Source organism: Equus przewalskii, chromosome 6 (genome assembly GCF_037783145.1).
Source record: "Equus przewalskii isolate Varuska chromosome 6, EquPr2, whole genome shotgun sequence".
Taxonomy (NCBI): Eukaryota; Metazoa; Chordata; class Mammalia; order Perissodactyla; family Equidae; genus Equus; species Equus przewalskii.
Genome location: NC_091836.1, coordinates 17369440 through 17389220, shown reverse-complemented (window position 1 = coordinate 17389220; position 19781 = coordinate 17369440). Strand labels below are relative to the sequence as shown.

The 19781-nt window shown below is 42.2% G+C and overlaps 1 long non-coding RNA gene across 1 annotated transcript in view; it reads right to left on the bottom strand.

The window, feature by feature from the left end:
- The window catches only part of LOC103563949 (uncharacterized), a 45547-nt gene extending 37945 nt beyond the window's left edge, over window positions 1-7602 (bottom strand). The window contains exon 1 of the long non-coding RNA XR_011541340.1: window positions 7360-7602. This is a non-coding gene — a long non-coding RNA (uncharacterized lncRNA). The remainder of the gene's footprint in view (window positions 1-7359) is intronic.
- Window positions 7603-19781: the final 12179 nt, after the last annotated feature.

Genomic DNA, 19781 nt, shown 5'->3' with positions numbered 1-19781 from the left:
CTCAGTTAATACTGAGAAAGAAAATGTTTAAACTCACCCAAATCTGTTACCACTGTTGTAAATCTATCACTACATCCTGATGAGTGTGAACTGTCAATTTCAGTCAAAATTAGTTCAAAGGAATTGATACTCCAATATTAGCAGAAATAGAGGAATAAAGAAGCTTTGCATTTATGGAAAGTGCAATACACTAATTGGCTTATCTCATACCCAGCTTTCAGTCTTATGGGCATGAAGTATTCGTACAAGAACGTAGGCTCGTCCTTTCACTGAAGTTTGACTGTTCATAGCAGAGACAACTAGAAAGAGACCACTATCTATGGAGCACAGTACATTAAGTTATTCAGAGCAACTGTCTTTGAACATGTTTTCTCTTAAGTAAAAAAAGTCTTCACAAAAATGAAAATACATTTTCCTCTCACCACAGTGTCCAACAGCATCTCCTAATATATAAATTATATATTATTTCCAGACAAATGCATTATTTTAAATAATTTGCTGCAATATGAATTGTATTTTTTTTGTTTTGTTTTGAGGAAGATTAGCCCTGAGCTAACATCTGCTGCCAATCCTCCTCTTTTTGCTGAGGAAGACTGGCCCTGGGCTAACATGCATGCCCATCTTCCTCTACTTTATATGTGGGACGCCTGGCACAGCATGGCTCGACAAGCAGTGCATATGTCCGCCTCTGGGATCCGAACTCGTGAATCCCAGACTGCTGAAGTGGAATGTGCGAACTTAACTGCTGTGCCACCAGGCCAGCACCCGAATTGTAATTTTTTATTCTCTCTGCTTAAATTTTTCTTTTACAGTTATATGATTAAGTAATCATGGCACATAATCTGATTTATTAAAAATATGATTTATATGGGTGTTCCTCCGAATCTTGTTACTCTGTAAATCGAGGGGCATCGGCATTCAAGTGTTTTTAGCTAAAATCTCAAGTGACGGGTATATTTTAGGTGCATAGCCGCTTCCTCTCTTTTTTCTCAGAGGGATTTCAAACACAGCAGAGCATGGAGTCCTGTGATCTCTCCTTTCATCTCTCCCACCACCTCTCTTTATTTTATTATTTCATCGTTACTTCTGAAGGGGTATTTATGATCTAAACAAGGTACAAAATCTGAGCCAAACATTTTACTTCTTCAAAAAACGAATAAAACATGTGGTTGCAGCTATAAAGTGAGCGACTCCATGTATAGCATTGGGGAGGGGACAGTAGCCCTTGGTTAAAGAGATGGACCCTTTGCCTGGAATGAGCCTTTCTGGAAACCGTAGCTTTACTTGGACTCCCTCAGGAGTTTCACTTCATGCCCTGAGGTGTGACCAGACTCATACACAGCAGAGGGCGCCCCAGTATAACAGAAGAGCCCCGGGGCCACTGAACAGCTCTGTGATGACTGGATTTATGCTCAGTTCTTATGCATCTGGAGATATCTATTCAACAAAGATCTGGTGAGTGTGTTTTATGAGCCAGGCACATATACACTTTAGGCACTTCAGACACAAAGATGAATTTGGCTCAGTTCCTGCTCTCAAGAAACTTACGTGCAGTCAAGTAGGGGAGATGAGAGTATGTGTCAACTAAAAATAACAACAGCTAACATTTATTTTCTACTTACTATGTTTCACGCACCATGCTAAGGGTTTTGCCTTCACGATCTCATCTAGTCTTCATAAGATTTCTTCAAGTTAGGTACTGTTATTATGGCAGGAGTCACACAGAAAGAAGTGCTATAATTGAGGAATGAGAGTGCTTGGGAAGAAATAAGATAGACTTAAGTCCATCTAAGGGAGTTAGGGTAAAAAGTTAAAAAGTGACATTAGCTATTTACTTGTTTGCCTTGTCCTCAGCTGTGAGCTGGACTAGTGTCTTGCTTGGTTTTGAAACATCAGTGCTTAGACTCAATGAATATCTCAGGAAGGAAAGAATGATGTCTGAGCTCAATCTGGAAGGGTGAGTAGATTTTCACAATATAGGAAAGAGAAAATTGCCTTCCAGGCAGAGGGCTCAGCATAACAAAGGCAGTGAGACACTCAGTAATTTGGGGTAAAGGAAGATCAGGGTATGAGTTGGGGAGTGGAGGAGAAGCAGGAAAGTAGGTTGGTGTCTTAGTCAGCTATTGCTGTGTAATAAGTCACCCTAAATGGAGTGGTTTAAACAAGAAGTATTTATGATTGCTTGTGAGTGTACAGGCCTTTTGGGGGTTCTGCGGATTCGGGCCAGACTTGGCTGATTTCAGCCAGGCTTGGTTATAAATCTGCAGTGACCTGACGAATACACTGAGGAATGGCTTGTACACAAGTGGTGGATGGCTGGCTGTCGGCTGGGTGGATAGAGGTGATTGGGCCATGTGTCTCTCATCATTTAGTAGCCCAGCCTGGGTTTGTCCATGAGGCAATGGCAGGATTCCAAGAAAGTGAGCGGAAGTGATCAAGGCCTCTTGAGACCTAAGCTTGGTATTGGTACTCTGTCATTTCTGCCACATTCTATTGACCAAAGAAGATCACAAGTTCAGCCCAAATTCAAAGGGTGGGGGAATAGACTCTATCCCTTGATAGGAGGAGCTGCAAAGTTACATCTCAAAGGACAGGCATACAGAGAGAGGTGAAGAATTGGCGATATCTTTGCTCTCAATCTATTGAGTTGGGATCAGATACCAAAGGGTTATCACCATCTGAATACCAAGTACGGACTTTATTTTCTAAGAATGGAAAACTCTCAAAGGCATGACATAGATTTTGGTTTTAGAATGATATCTCTGGTAGTGGTATGATACAAACTTTGGAGGGAGGAGAGGTTAAAGGCCAAGTTCCTTTGAGGTGGCTAATGCAAGAGTCCAAGATGATGTGGGTTTAAACAGAACCTACAACATTAGTTCTCTCCATCTAGTCTGCCAAGTTACATCAAGATCACCTCTTGTATTCTCTGCCCCTACCAATTCATTTTGCATAGAGATTTAAGGATTTGAGTTTAAATATGTGGGCCTACAAATTAACTTAGATGGCCTGTAAATTTCTACCCTATGTTAAGTTTCCATCATTTTAAGAAGAACCTCATCTATGGTTGTTCCAAATGCTTTGAGGGTGAAATACTGTCCAAAAGTTGTTTTCTTACATAAAAGAAATATGGCTTTGTGGGGAATCAAGGAAGGTTTTTGAGTGAGAAAAATATGTGATCCTAGATATTATTGGGAAGTTAAATTTCATAATGAAAGGTAGGTTAAATTGCTAGGAGAAGGTTGTAGTGAAGGAACCATTTGTAGCCCATAGCAATAGTTCATGTATGGATTCATAAGGCCTGAATTAGACAGGGGGTGGAGTGTGGGGTACGGGCTCTGGGAGTGGGAAGGGAAGAAAGGACCTACAGGGTGGTTCTCTTAAGATTGGAGAGAGCTTGGAGCCTGACTGGATGTAGGAGTGGGACAAGGGAGAAGAAGAGTTGAAGGTGAGCTCACTGATGAATGTCAGTCTTCAGTCTGATTCATTGTGTCTCCAAGGTCATATTTTACAAGAATTAAATTTTCTTGCTTCTAAAAGTAATACTTAGTCATCACGGAAAATACATTTGTTCTTTTATTCATTTATTGAACAAACAGTTAAGGAGTGCTTCCTATATGCCAGTCACTGTTCTAGGCACTAGCGATACAGTAGAAAGCAAAATGAAACAGAAATCCTTGTCCTTTTGGAGAAAAGGAAGGGGCAAAAGTGAGGAAAATCACTCAGACCCTCCCTCCTGCCCAAACTTAACTCTTTAGAATATCTACTTCTCTCTCTTTCTCCTCCCTTTTCTCTCTCCCCACCTCTTCTTTCTCTCTCTGTGTGTATGTCTCTCTCTGTGTGTATGTGTCTGAACATGGGTTGTTTGTTTAGCAACATCTTGATCACTAAATAAAATACTGTTTTTCTGGCTTAAATTATAGTACAAGATTCCCCTGCCCCATATTAGTACCTATTCTACATTACTGTCTCTTATTAGCTGTGTGAACCTAGGCAACCTCTGTGCCTCAGTTTCCTCATCTGTAAAAAAGAGATAATGGTAGCGCTTCCCTCCTAGTGTTGTTGTGAGGGCTGAGTTAATACATTTAAAGTGCCTAGAACAGTGTATATTAGAGTACAAGCACTCGACAAATTTAGCCATGAGAATTATTATTTTTATCACTAATATTTTAAAACACTATTTACCAGTCTACTACTATTTTTAGTTCTTTAGATTGCTTTCATTCTAAAGTAACACTAAATAAGCATCTCTTTATGTGAAGGCTTTTTTCTCTATTTCAGATTATATCCTAGGGACTGATTCCAAAGGTGAATTACATGGCTAAAAGTTACAAACATTCCTTTGGGTTTAGTGGCCTTGTGATTTGACTTTTCTGGGTTTGCTGCCCACATCGACTAAGCTGATTAATTGCAAAATCTCTGCATTACTCTGTGATTGGAATCTGGGAGATTCAGGCCCAGCTCTGGGCAAAGCTGAGGTGAAGGGGAAAGTTATTTAGGTTCCTCCATCCTCTCCTTTCTATGCTCTATTCATATCCTTCTCTTCATTCATTCCTCAATTTTTTTTTTTTTGCCTGAGGAAGATTAGCCCTGAGCTAACATCTGTGCCAATATTCCTCCATTTTGTATGTGGGTCACCACCATAGCGCGGCTGACAGGTGGTGTCAGTATGCGCCTGGGATCTGCATCCACAAACCCTGGTCACAGAAGCCAAGTGTGCTGAACTCAACCACTAAGGCTCAGGGACCTCCCCATTCCTCAACTATTTTGCAGAGAACTTGCTGTGTAGCAGATACTGTGTTGGAGACTGACTATGCCGAGAAAGCCTAGCCCCTGACTTGGCAGAGCTTGAAGTCCAGAGGCACAATTACAATCAGGTGAAACTGTGATGGCAGGATAGGACATGAACTGAGCTGTGGGAGCTCTGGAGAGCTCCTCAGACTGACGCCTGGGATTTCAAGGCTCTCTGGAGGAGGTAAAACTTGAGTTGAGGCAGACAGTAGAAGTTGGTCAGATACAGACATGAAATTGACTCTGCCATTATTACTTCCTAGATGTGGGACGCAGGGCAAGTTTTTATCATCTCTGAGCCTCAGTTTCCTTATATATAAAATGAGAATGATTGTGCCTACTTCATAAATTGTGAAAGGAATAGAAAATTTTTTGTAAAGTACTTGGTACATAATGACAATAGCAAACAATTGTACAGCACTTACCAGGTGCCAGACATTATTCTCCTTCACTACATTATTAAATTTCTCAGGCAATTATTTTCAGGCAGTGTAACTCACTGAATCCTCATAACAACCCTATGTTGCAGACACTTCTATTATACCCGTTTTACAAACAAAGAAACTGAAGCAAATGTGTTACTTATTATATAGTTCATAAGTGGATAAACTGGAATTTTAACCTGTGCTACTCTATAGAGTCTCCATAAAAACTGCAAAAAATAGTGAATTATTGTTAAAGGAAGAAGAGCATGTGATGCAGAGGAAACAGTACATAAAAGCACAGAAAGTAAGAGACAGCCTAACACTTTGACTTATGTGTAAGACAGGTTCTGGTGGAACATTATCATGTCAGTCAGGATTCTCAGTTACTTACAACAGAAACTGACTCAGCATAACTTAAGTTAAACGGAATTTGTTGGTAGGATGTCAGGGCGCTCCTGATAGCAATAGATGGAAGGTTGAAGGACCAGGCTTGGTGACATGTAGAGTCCATGAGAACCCATGGAAACCTCAATAGGCATTGTGGGGAAGACACAGCTTGGTGAGTAACACCTAGAAAGAGTAACACCCAGCCCTCACGCTGCTTGCTCAAATTCAGAGTCCTCAGAAAGTGTCTTATTGGCCAAGCTTAGTAACGTGCGTGACCCCTGCCCCTATTCCCAAGGCCAGGGGAAGGAGGATCTGAATCCTTCATCTTCTATTATGGGAAATCGTTTCCAAGAGTTTCCCTTTTTCCAAGACTACTCAGTGGAAGAGAGTTATTTCCCCACAAGAAAATTGGGGTGCCATTAGGATAGGGGTGGGTGTTGGAAGCTAAATAAGGACCTAGTCTGCTACATGTATTAAGAGAGCAATGAGGGTTGATATTGAGGCACCATTCCTGACATCATCAAACAGGTATTTATTTGAACACTGAGCCTTTGTGTTCTAAGGAGAGAAAGACATTTGATCATTTTCACACTGTCAAAAAAAGTAGACAGAAGCCTCATTACGCTTGGGAGACTTGAAACATTTCTGGAAAAAGATAATAACCAAAAGATTATCCTTTTTCAAACTGTGTTTTAAGCCTGACATGTATATCTCCCTCATCCTAGGCTTTGAAATGACAATTTGCCGGCTTTTTCTTTCCTCTTCCAGGTTGCTGGTGAAGAACTGAGTCTTCGGCCAAAATTAAGGTAGATGAAATATCCCAGAAATTATATTTTCTGCTTTATAGTTGGGTTCTTCTTTCATATAAGAGTTGGAGAATTGTAGAAGAGGAGGAAATATTAAAGATTACCTAATTTCTTCATTTTATAAATGAGGAAACTAAGATCCAAAGATGTTCTGTGGGCTGCCCAAGTTCAAGCAGAAATGGTCTCCTGATCTCAGCTCTCTGCTTTTTTCATTCCAGCACATAACCAAAGAAGTAATTGTTCCTGATTTTTTTTTTATGGCTTGCAATATGACTCATATTATTCAGTAAACTGTCTGAGCTTCTAAATTTCCAGGGATTATATTGTTCCCATTTCATGGGAAAATCTCGCTTGGTTTGCTCTTCTTCAGTTTTCCTGTGCCCCAGTGCTGTCTCCCTCCTCCGGTTTCTACCTTACTCTGCTCCTGCATCTTGCCAGTGTGCATTTAATCATATGGCAAGGATTGTTATGCTCTGCTCATTTCATGAGTATGAATCTCTTCTCCTCAGTTCCTTTGTCTTTGCCCCGAGGCCTAGCCAGTTGCACCACATTGTTTCAACAAATGTATAAATGGGAACTTGTAGGTCGATTCATTCCATTTGCCAGCCACCAGTTTTTGCAACTTACTTCTGCCTTTTAGCACTTCTCGGCCCTGCTCTCCAAGGCCTCTGGCTGCCAGCGTGCCCACTGTATCAACTCACCTGGGCTGCAACCACATGTTCGTCTCTTTCCTGCTGTCTTCCCAACCACCAAAAGTAGCCCATTAGTGTCTGGGGCTTTGTTGCCTTTGTTAACTTTGACAATCACATTACTAGGCATAAATGGAGAATGTCTGTTTCAGCTATCTATTGCTGTGTTATAAACTGCCACAAAACTTAGCTGCTTAAAAGAACAACCGTTTATTATTTCTCATGATTCCATGGCTGGATGGTTCTGCTGATGTGGCTTACCTTGGCTGGGCTTGCTCATGAGTCTGCTGTCAACTGGCAGGTCAACTGGGGCCAGTTGGTCGAGGATAGCTTTAGCTAGGACACCTTGACTTTCTTCCAAATGGTCTTTGGTCCTCCAGCAGGCTAGCCCAAGCTTGTTCTCCTGGTGGTGGCCAAGTTCAAAGAGAGGAGGAAGAAACTCAAAGGTTCTATTTCAAGCCTCCGTTTGTGTCAAGTTTGATATCGTCCCATTGGCAAAAGACAGGCACAAGGCGGAGCCGAGTCAGTGGGGAGAGCACAGAGGTCAGACTCAGGGAAGTGTGAAAACTGGAGCCTACTAGTACAGACAGTCTAGTACAACATCCAAATTAAAGCAACTTGAAAACTATCCAAGCTGGTTGGTCGTTATATATATATTATACATGTATACAAATACATAGGGGTGTGTGTGTATGCGTGTGTTGTTTTAATCTAGAGTAATAATAGTAATCAATGGAGTAGTAACCAATGGAATGGACATATGTTGTTTTTTGCCACCCACCCCCCCATATGCATTTCCCCTATTTCTTGCCATGGTACCTGATTTCTTTAGGAGTGAGTGACTCCTCCCCTACTCTCAGTATATGCAGCTTTGGGAGAGTGGCACATGACCATGTTTAGTCCATCAAAGCACTGCTTTCCCCTAGTAACAGTGATGGGCACACGTCTCAAGTTGGACTATTAAGAGACTCAGTTTCAGGTCTTTAGTTGAAACAGCCTCCCCCACCATGCAAAAGTCCACGAAAGAGACTCACTAAAAGTACACAATGTGGGAGCTGCTTCAGTCACTGCCACTGTGGAGCCGAGAGATGAAGACAAACTCAATTTTACTGATTGTTTTTGAGTTGCTGGATCCACGTGTATCTGAAGCCAGATATGTGATTCACTTTTTCATTTACATGAGCCAATGTCTTCTCTTTTTATTGAAATGAGTTAAAAGATTAATACATATAAAATGCTTAGATCAATGTCCAGCAATAATAAGTACTCAATATGTGCTACCATTATTTGTCTATATCAGTTTGAGTAGGATATTCTGTCATTTGCAACCAAATGAATCTTAATTGATGCAACCAATGGGAAAATATGATGTAAAAAAAGATCCTGTTGGGGCTGGCCCCGTGGCCGAGTGGTTAAGTTCGCGCGCTCCGCTGCAGGCGGCCCAGTGTTTCGTTGGTTCGAATCCTGGGCGCGGACATGGCACTGCTCGTCAGACCACGCTGAGGCAGCGTCCCACATGCCACAACTAGAAGAACCCACAACGAAGAATACACAACTATGTACCCGGGGGCTTTGGGGAGAAAAAGGAAAAAATAAAATCTTTAAAAAAAAAAAAAAAAAAGATCCTGTTTACAACAGCAACAGGGAAATAAGAAAAAAATCCATAGGTATTCGCCTAGTAAGAAATAAGTGAGACTCATATGAAGGAAATGACAAAACATTATTTTGGGACCAGAAGAAGATTTGAATATTTGAAAAGAGACAATAAGAAACTTGATGGGAAGATTCCATATTTTAAATAGATGAAATTTCCATAAAATAAAGCACAAATTTTTCTATTTGCTGGTTCCTCCTCATTCTCCCACATTTGGATACTCCTACCCCAACACTTCCAAATAAATGCGTACTCTATTCCCCCTGTAATCATGTATTAATTCCTCCTGATTTAATCTTTCAATAGTTTCTGAATCTGTTTCCTCTTCTACATGCCCACGCTCACAGTTCCAGCGTGGGCCTCCGTAATTTGTCGCCTGGACTGCACTACCAATCTCCCAGCAATCTTACTGTTTCACTTTTGACCCCTCATGTTCACCCTCAAGTCCCAGCTCTGTAACAAAGCCTTCAAGGCCATTCTTATCCCGTGTTCTCTGCTCTCTGACAACACTCAACTGTTTGTAACGCTTGGCCCAGACTGCGCTCTTTTCACCTTGGTGCCTTCATTCATGTTGTCCCCCTGAGTGGCATCTCTCAGCACCTAAGACTTAGCGCCAGCCATCACACTCACCTCACTGTAGCGCAACGGGCTGTTTGTGTGTCTATTTCCCGACTAGACTTTCAGGCAAGGTGCGTGTCTTATTTTGTATCCTGGCACCCAGCACAATGCCTGGCATTTGGCAGGCCCTCAATGAATATTCGCTGATGAGCGGATGAATGAATGCAAGTTTCCCTAGCCCTCTGATCGCCCAGGAAAGGAAAACTGAACATTTCTTTGAGGGGTATGACACCGATGGAAGGATGCCACACTCTGCAGCAGAACGCCTGGAGCTGCTGAGTGGGAGGAAATAAAGACACAAATATCCAGGGTTGAGCAGTGAGATGGAAACGAATACGGTCGCTTGTGCTGAAACTGTCATTCTTTGCTGCAGTGATAATAACAAGACATAAATATTCATAGTGCCATTATTCAGACAGTTATGAAGTGTTGGCAGAGAGTGTGCTGTCTGAATTTTTTGCTTCAGTGCCTGAAATTATTACTGATAAAATTAAAAGAAAGAAAAACTAACAAACTAGTGGTCTCTGAGAACCAGTGAGATGATGGGAGACTTTCGAAGTAATGGCTAAGTGAAAGAAAGGTGGCGGCCAGCACCAGCCCAGGGGGCTGCTCTCTGACAAGGCTTTTATTGGGAATATTATTAGGGTTGGCTCTCAGGCCTAGTGGCAACCTGGGCCTGATTATTTAAAACAGGCTCCTCTTTCCTGCCAAAGAACATGCATAAATTTAGATTCCCGAGGCTGTTCTTTCTTTCTCAAGCAGTTTTATTTTATTATTTAAATAAAAACGTTTGTTATTTTCTTCAGATTATAGATACCATGCATGCTTATGGAAGAAAATTTGGAAAATGTAGATAAGTATAAAATAAAAATAATCTATAATTCAATTATCCAGAGGTAACCATTTTGGAATATTTTCTTTCAGTTCCTTTTCTGAAAAATATAGAATCTGAGTGTTGAACTGGTGGAATATAGCATATGGTTGTGAAATAGAGACCTGAACCAAGCCAGAGAAATTGAGTTTGCAGTATATCCTTGCCAGTTTCCAGCTAGGAAACTCTGAGCAACACACTCAACTGTTCTCTGCCTCAGTTTCCTTATTTGTAAAGTGTGGATAAAAACAATACCCCAGAGAGTGAGTCTGAGGATTAAAAGAGACAATGAATATAAAGCACTTGACCCAAAGAGGAACACGGAGTAGGCGATCGGTAATTTGTGGCTATTTCTAGCACCATTTTTTTTTTTTAAAGATTTTATTTTTTCCTTTTTCTCTCCAAAGCCCCCCAGTACATATTGTATATTCTTCGTTGTGGGTCCTTCTAGTTGTGGCATGTGGGACGCTGCCTCAGCGTGGCTTGACGAGCAGTGCCATGTCCGCGCCCAGGATTCGAACCAACGAAACACTGGGCCGCCTGCAGCGGAGCGCGCGAACTTAACCACTCGGCCACGGGGCCAGCCCCTCTAGCACCATTTTATTAATAACTTAAGTCATCTAGTCCCAGAATCCATCCTATACCTCATTCTTATGTTTAATCAGCCACCAAACCCTGTGGATTTTACTTATTTTGTGCTATTTCGAATATATCCCCTCCTGCATCTCTGTGTGGAGGAAATACTCAAACATCCTTTCAGTCTCTGCTTTGGTTCAGGCCCTCAGAATTTTTTGCTTGGGCATTACAATTTTATTTGCTTCTTTTCCTGTTGTGCTCCAAACCATTTTCCATGAAGCAAGCAAAGAAAATTTCTTAAATGTAAATCTGACCACATCACAGCCCTGTGCTAGTCACAGGGCCGATGTGTGCACCGTGTGTGTGCATGTGTTTGTGTGTGTATATGCATGTGTGTATGTACACATTTTGGGATTCTGAGGGTGAGGGAAGGAATTCCGTGTTTCTCCCCAGGAGAAGTATAGAGAGGGTGGTATGGAGTGGTGTCCAGCTGGTCTCGGACCTCCCTGATGGAGGAGGGTAATTTAGGCCAGAGTCTGAAGGTATTATCACCTTAAGTGTCTTTGGTAAGAATATAGCTACAATCAGTGACGCTCAAGGTACCTGGTGACCAAGGGGCTCTAAATGATCTGTCCTAACATCTGCATGACCCACGACTGCAGAGTCAGCTGCTGAAGCAGCAATGAAGCCAGGAGTGCTGGGCTGCCCAGCAGAGCTGCTGGAGGCAGCAGCCTCAGGGAGTGTTCCAGCACAGTGCCAAGGCCGAGGCTCCCTCTCAGTGGTTTGTGGGAGAACACATCTGGATGCGTGGGTGTTCCTAGGATTGTTAGGCAAGACTTTGAACGAGAGCTCTCTGTTCCTGTACAGGAGCGGATCTGGCATACCACACCCTTCATGACCGGGCCCCTGCCTTTGTCTTTGGCTCCTGCTTCATTTCTAGTCAGATACCAACGAGCGCTCTGTGCTCCAGCTGTTCTGACCTCCAGCTGTTCTGAGCTAGTAGTGTTCCCTGGATGGGTCATGTATGTTTTCATGCTTTGGTACCTGGTATTAGTCAGGATTCAGTCCGGCTGTAAATACCAGAGGCCTAAATAAAGGATGGTAGCTTAAACCAGATAGTTTATTTCAGTCACATATAAAATTCTGGGGAAAATGGGATTGGTAGTTCTGCTGAGGGCCTCAAGGACCTAGACTACTTCCAGCTCACCACTCGGACCTCCTTAGGATACGTATTTATGGTCCAAGATGGCAAACATCACATCTGGTTTGTAGCAGTGAGAGGAACTGAGAAATAAGTAAAGGGGCAGAGTATAGATTCTGCATTTCTTTAACAGAACATTCTTAGAAGCTTCCCACAACATTCCCACTTACATATGACTAGCCAGAATTAATCAAATGATCATAATCTCGCAGCAAGGAAGGGCAGGAAATGTAAGTCTTTACTCTGGATAGCCATGTGCTCTAGGTCAAAATTAGGGGTTTCTACTACCTTGAGAGAGGGTTGGTCAGACATTGGGGAACAACTAGCAGTCTCTGCTATACCTAGAAATTCCTACTTATCTTTTATGTAAAATGGTACAGCCTCTCTGGAAAACAATATGACTATTTCTTATAAAACTATTACCATATGGGGCCAGCCCCGTGGCCGAGTGGTTAAGTTTGCATGCTCCGCTGCAGGTGGCCCAGTGTTTTGCTGGTTCGAATCCTGGGCGTGGACATGGCTCTGCTCATCAAAACCATGCTGAGGCAGTGTCCCACATGCCACAACTAGGAGGACACACAACGAAGAATATACAACTATGCAACGGGGGGCTTTGGGGAGAAAAAGGAAAACATAATATCTTTAAAAAAAAAAAACTATTACCATATGTATTGCCACATGACCATATTGTATTACCATATGACCCAGCAATTGCAGTCTTGGGCATTTATCCCAGAGATGTGAAACCTTATTTTCACATAAAAATATGTGCACCTATGTTCATAGCAACTTTATTCTCAATAACCAAAAACTGGAAACAATCCAAATATCCTTCAACAGATGAATGGTAACCGAACTGTGGTATATTCATTCCATGGAATACTACTCTGCAATAAAAAGGAATGAGCTATTGATACATGGAAAAGCTTGCATAGAGCTCAAGAGAGTTATGCCGAGTGAAAAAGCCAATCAAAAAAGCTGTATACTGTATGATTCCATTTATAAAACATTCTTGAAATGACCACATGCTAGAGATGGAGAACAGACTAGAGCTTGCCTGGGCTTAGGGACAGGAGTTGAGGGAGGTGGGTAGGTGTGGTTATAAAAGGGCACCACAAGGCATCCTCACGATGATGGAACTGTTCTAAACATTGACTGTGGTGGTGATTACACAAATGTACATACAGGATAAAATGGCATGAAACTAAACACACACAAACTTGTACATGTAACACTGGTGAAATCTGAGTAAGATAAGTGGATTGTATCAATGCCAATTTCCTGGTTGTGATGTTGTAGTACAGCTATGCAAGATGTTACCTTTAGGGGAAAATGGATGAAGGGTCTATGGGATCTCTCCATGTTGTTCCCTAGAAGCGAATGTGGTAAGAAATGCAATATGTTAAGTTTAATAAAAAATGCTTTCAGGAGTTGGAAAAAAATTAATTTAATTAAAACATTAATCCATAAAAAAATAAACCCACAGTAAATTAATGGTGTTTTAGATGGATCCTGTTTAGATGATCCACACATCATCCTCTAAATAGCAATAATTTTTTTAAAAAAGCAACCCTGGCATTTGTGTAGCACCTTCACACCCGTTAATCTATTCATTTATTAATTCATTTATTGAGATGTAATTGACATATAATATTGTATTAGTTTTAGGGAGACAACATAATGATTTGATATATGAATATATTTGAGATCATGAAAACTATTCAGATTGTTGTTAGCCTGTGTGAGATTTTTTGGTTTAATTAAGAATGGCCTTATTCTGAAGATGTTTTGATCTCTCTTAAAATAGGGTCGGAATACTTGGGCAGCAGAGTTGCATTGTTTTGGCTCTCATCCTCTTGGCACTGTCAAGCTCCTGGATTCACTCTAAGAAGCACAAGGCCTGGACTTCAAATAACTTCTATGAATAGTTGCCAAGTTGCAACTACGTGGTTTCTGTTCAGTGGGGGGAAAACTTTGGTTAATAAGTGAAGACCCTATTTATTTGTTTTCTCCAGCATGTAGGAGGCTGGCCATCCTGACTGACACTTGAGAGAAGGAAGCTCTTTGAGAACGGCCATCAGTGAGAGTGTACATCTGGGGCAGCACCAGCACTGGCTACGGTAGGAAGCTTCTCAAGAAGCATTTGGGGTGGGAGGGCAGGCCATCCACCCGAGGCCTGTGCCTAAGTTGATGTCTTAGTTTGGGCTGTTATAGTAAAAACACCACAGACTCAGTGGCTTAAATAATAAACATTTATTTCTCATAGTTCTGGAGGCTGGAAAGCCCAAGATCAAGGTGCCAGTAGATCCAGTGTCTTGTTAGGACACTCATCCTGGTTTGTGGATGTTCATCTTATCCTTATATCCTCACGTGGCAGAGCAGGCAAGCGAGCGAGAGAGAGAGAAAGCAAGCGCTCTCATGTCTCCTTATAAGGGCTCTAATCCCACTCAAGAGGGGTCTACCCTTATGACCGAATCACCCCAAAGGCCTTACCTCCCATGACCATCACTGGAGGTTAGGATTTCTTTCTTTTTTTTTTTTAAAGATTGGCACCTGAGCTAACAACTGTTGCCAATCTTTTTTGTTTTTTCTGCGTTTTCTTTCCAAATCCCCTCAGTATGTAGTTGTATATTTTAGTTGTGGGTCCTTCTAGTTGTGGCGTGTGGGACGTCACCTCAACGTGGCCTGACAAGTGGTGCCGTGTCCATGCCCGGGATCCGAACCAGTGAAACCCTGGACCGCTGAAGTGGAGCACATGAACTTAACCACTTGGCCACTGGACAGCCGAGGTTAGGGTTTCAACATACGAATTTTGGGGGGACACAAATATTCAGTCCACAACAGCCCTCCTCCTTCTCCATGCTAACTCCTATTTGCACCTCTGGGCAGATGACAACAGAGCTTGCGGTGCTTCTTTGTTAGAGGTGGGCCGGTGTCAAGTTATACTGACAGAACAAGTTGAGGGAAAACAAAGAGAATGTTTGATTTATCTTTAAACCATTAACGGATGAGACTAAACCTTGTCAGTTTTCACTGGAGAGTAACGAGATCAATACCTTCTAGAGCAGTGCTTCTCAAACTTCACTGTGTGCACGAATCATCTGGGGAGAGGGTTAAAATGAGGATTCTTGTTCAGTAGGTCTGGGGAGGGGGCTGCGATGACTCACTTCTAACATTGCTCATGCCAGTGGTCCAAAGACCAGACTTCAAGAAGCAGGTGCTAGATGTGGACTACAAGGTCCATGAGATCAAGGACACTGTCTTCTTTCCCATCTTAGCCCCAGACTTGGCAGAATGCCTGGCACAAAAATAAGTTCTCAATAAATATTTGCTGAATTGAATTAATAGGGGACGCTGGCTACAAGGACAAATTCTGTAGCTTAATTTTCTGCTAAAGTAAGCTCATAGCCAAAAACCAAATGGATAAAAACCAACCATAATTAAACATGTGGTTGACTAGGACTTTGGAGTTTCCCAAGCACTTTAATTAAATGATAGCTTATTTGACTTTTACTTTTCACAGTAATCCTCTGAAGAGTTGTCGTTATTATTTTCCTGTGACGGATGGTAAAAGCAAAGTCAGAGAGGGTAAGTCATCGGTTTAAAGAAGGCTAGAAGCACGTACACTGCAACATGGGATCTTCTGACTGCTGGATTTGTCCTGCTGTACTCTGCAGAAATAGTAAAAACTTAACCAGAATTGGATTACGTAAGTATTGTACGGCTTGAGGCTGTTGATGTCCCTATTCCTCTGTAATTGTTACACACTTGGTACAGAAGAGCTAATATATCTAAAATGTAAGTGTATGGGTGCGATGTGAGGAGATGTGTCAAAAAATAACTCAAGCTCTCTCTGGGCTGCTGGGACAAACCAGCTGTGCCTGAAGACTCCTCTCTCTCCCAGCAGAAAGGGTTATATCCAAGCTCAGCTTCTCTTGGGACCAGAGATTTCCTCCCCCAGGGCAAAAATCCATAGACCCCAAGGTCTGAGGGGCAGGTCAGCTGGTGCTCCCCCTGGGTTCCCCACCAGCTGGCAGCCAATCAGGGCTGTCTGGCTACAATGTGGTCCGATCAGATCACCCCCCCTCTGTCAAGGTTGCTTTCAGTCTTGCCCTAAAAGAAGGAAGGACAGCAGCGGGTGGAGGGTCTCCACCTGAACTCAGCTCTCCGGTGTGTCTAGCACAGGACATGGGCCCTGCGTGCCTTGGGACAATGGGAAGCACTTACACCTTCTCTCTTGCTGATTCCTGCTTTAGAAATTTCCCTAACAAAGTCTATTCCAAAACCCATGCCGTGTGACACTGTGGAATTCATGAGAACCCTTGTATGGTACGTGGCAATCACACAGGGACCCACCTTAACTCACTTTACAGGAAAGAGGGGGTTTAACAAGTTTAATCTCGGCTTTCTCTTCTCCTTGCCACACATTCCTAGTCGCCATACACTTTTCTTCTAAGTCTTTCCCAAAGCAGACCACAGTAGTAAAATAACAGAAAGGTACCGAGTCAACATTGTGTTTTTGGTAATCTTGCCCTGATCCGTTTCCTAATCATCTATATGAGGTTTCTGTACAGCATCCTAGGGACAGTAATGGACGACATCACACCTGTTAGCGTGTCTGGGAGTAGCAGCATTCTGGAGGCTAGGTCAGGTCAATGGGGTGTAAGAACCTCAGAAGAGAAAGTAATGTTTTATTTACAGAGAGTCCACATGTCCAAAGTCCCACATGTTTCTCTTTCCACGGATATGCCCCATAGCTCCCGGCCTGAGCATACCACAGCGCAGGCTCTGCAATCCCACCTTGCTGAAGTTTCCCATAAGGGAGTGAGAAAGGAGTGTGCAGACTTCCAGGGCCCTTGGGGGACATGGGATCAGGAGAAAGAGCTCACAATCCTGTCAGGATTGTTTTTTGTGTATCGAGGAAGAAATTCTGACCGAAAATGTGGGAAGTCCTAAGGGACATTATGGCAGCCTTTGTGATTTACAGGTATGAATTCTCCCTGCAGACACCTCAGCAAGAAATGTTATTTACACATATATCATCACTTGGAGTTAGAGTGTGTACGTGTCTTTATAATCCACCAATCCCCTGGATAGTAGAGAATAACTCCAATTAGGTAGGTGGCATAATGTCAAAAGTCTGGGCTTAAGGCCCTGGGTTCAAGGTCTCTATGTCATTTACTTTTTTGTACCTTTTGATCCCCTTCATCTGTTTTCTCTACGCCTACCATCCCCCCACCACCTCTGGCAACCACTGATCTATTCTCTGTATCTATGAGGTTTTTTTGTTTTTTTCCTTAAGATTCTACATATAAGTGAGATCATATGGTATTTGACTTTCTTTGTCTGATTTATTTCACTTAACATAATGCCTTCAAATTCCATCCATGTTGTTGCAAATGGCAAGATTTCCTTCTTTTCTTTTTTTTTGGTGAGGAAGATTGGTCCTGAGCTAATGTCTGTTGCCCATCTTCCTCCTTTTATGCTTTAGGAAGATTGTTGCTGAGCTAACATCTGTGTCAATCTTCCTCCACTTTATGTGGGATGCTGCCATAGTGTGACCTAGATGAGTGGTGCTAGGTCCATGCCTGGGATCTGAACCTGTGAACCCTGGGCTGCTGGAGCAGAACACGCAAATTTAACCACTACACTACTAGGCTGGCCCTGTGGATTTCCTTTTTTTCCAAGGATCACTAATATTCCATTGTATATACCATTCGTCCATCAATGGACACTGGTGTTTCCATGTCTTTGCTATTGTAAACAATGCTGCAATGAGCAAGGGGGAGGATGTATCTTTTTGAGTTAGTGTTTGTGTTTCCTTCACATATATTCCTAGAAGTGAAATTGCTGGATCATATGGTAGCTTTATTTTTAATTTTTTGAGGAACTTCCATACTGTTTTCCATAGTGGCTGCACCAGTTTACATTCCCACCAACTGTGCACAAGTGTTCCCTTTTCTCCATATCCTTACCAACACTTGTTATCGCTTGTCTTTTTGATAATAGTCATTCTAACAGGTGAGAGGTGATAGCTCGTGGTGGTTTGTGGTTTTCTTTTTCTTGACACCTTTGGTAACGCATTTTAATTCTCTAAGCCTGTTTGTCTAGAAAAACAAGCAAGCAAACAGTCTCCCTTTGTATGTTGTTGAGGAGGTGAAATAATGCAGGTAAAGGGCTGGCATGGTCCTGGCATCAGAACTCACTAGCATTCCTCTGGAGATGGAATCCATACCAGAGTCTAGCTCATTTTCTAGGACTTGATGTTATCCTCGCTTCTGCTTCTCTGTCATTTTGTTTCTAGATTAGAGCAGTGACTTCTGCTAAGCTCCCTGCAGAGTTGGAAGCATTGCTTTGATAGAGCATCTGTCACTATGGCTCAAAGTTTCTAGATGTGCTGTTGGCCCAGCAGACACTTTCCTTTTTGTCTATCCCCTTTTTCTTCTCTCCAAATCCCATTCTGTTCCCACACACCACCAACTCTGGTCCCCTACTCATTCCCATTCAGTTTGGATCTGGCCCCATATGTTTATGGGTCAAAATAATTTGTGACCATGGAATATGATTGCTGAGTTTTAATTCCCCATTGCTGACTTGCAGTGAGCCCAGATTATTCGGCTGACCTCCCAGCACAGACCAAGCCCACACTTCTGATGGGTCTTTAAGATTTTGGGTAGTATCCTGGATATCAAACTGTCTATGTCTCTATGATGTACTTCTCCTACCAGAGGTTAGAAAGTGAAGACATTGGGTTGTGTTTGTCTAATTGAGTTGTGCAAGGACAATCCCTACATACATCTGTCTATTGGTCAACTAACATCTCATTTCCTCAAACTGTCCCAGTTTACCCTACTGTTCTAAAGAAATTAACAACATCCTCTTTCTCTCTCAAATGTGTCCTGGTTTGAAAGTTATATTGTAAGGTCATCCTATCCTTTGGGATTGGTATATATTTAAACTTCTTTTCAAATAGAAAAGATGGTGAGTTACCAGGCAAAAGATATTTTTTCAGTAGAATAACAAGAATTGTGAGAAGGAAAGTCAGAATTTTGAAGTCACAATTTTCAGAAATGATGCTTCGAAGAATTTTCTTTCTATACTGCGAACTGGGAAGTGTTTTTATCATAGCAAGTCGTGTTTTGGAAAACTTGGAAGAGGCTTGCTACATCATTTACATTTTAAGTGGTCAACCCTTGTTCAATGGAATAAGTACAAGCGAGCTAAGAATGCTCAAGGGAAAAACACACATCACACATTTTTTTATGCTTTTGAAACCTTCTCCTCTTCTTTTTCTCACCTCACTTCATGCTACTGGCTAGAAGGCATCTTCCACAAAGAGGTGTGAAAGAGAAATCTAATAATACTCTGAAGTAGAAGGAGCTGGCAGAGTCTGTTCATGCTAAAATTGTGCAGCCACGTTAAGATACAACAGAGAGAAACGACTCAAGGAGCTGGGAGGGAAAACTCCCAGCTTTGTTACCATCAACCATCGACCTGAACAGAAGAGACATGAGCTGGTGTAAATGCCACATACTATCAAGCCATGTCAGTGACACAGGACCACAGGAGACAATGCACACATGTGGCTGACAAAGTCTGTACTGCGTGTGAAATAATGCCTTCATCTATAGCAGCTGCAGCTGCGGTGGAAATTCAGGGCTCCCCAGACAGGCCTTTTAACAGGTTCACAAGTTCTTACCTACTCCAGAGGGAACATATATTCTTGTTGTTACTCACAGGATACAACACGCATTAACCCACTC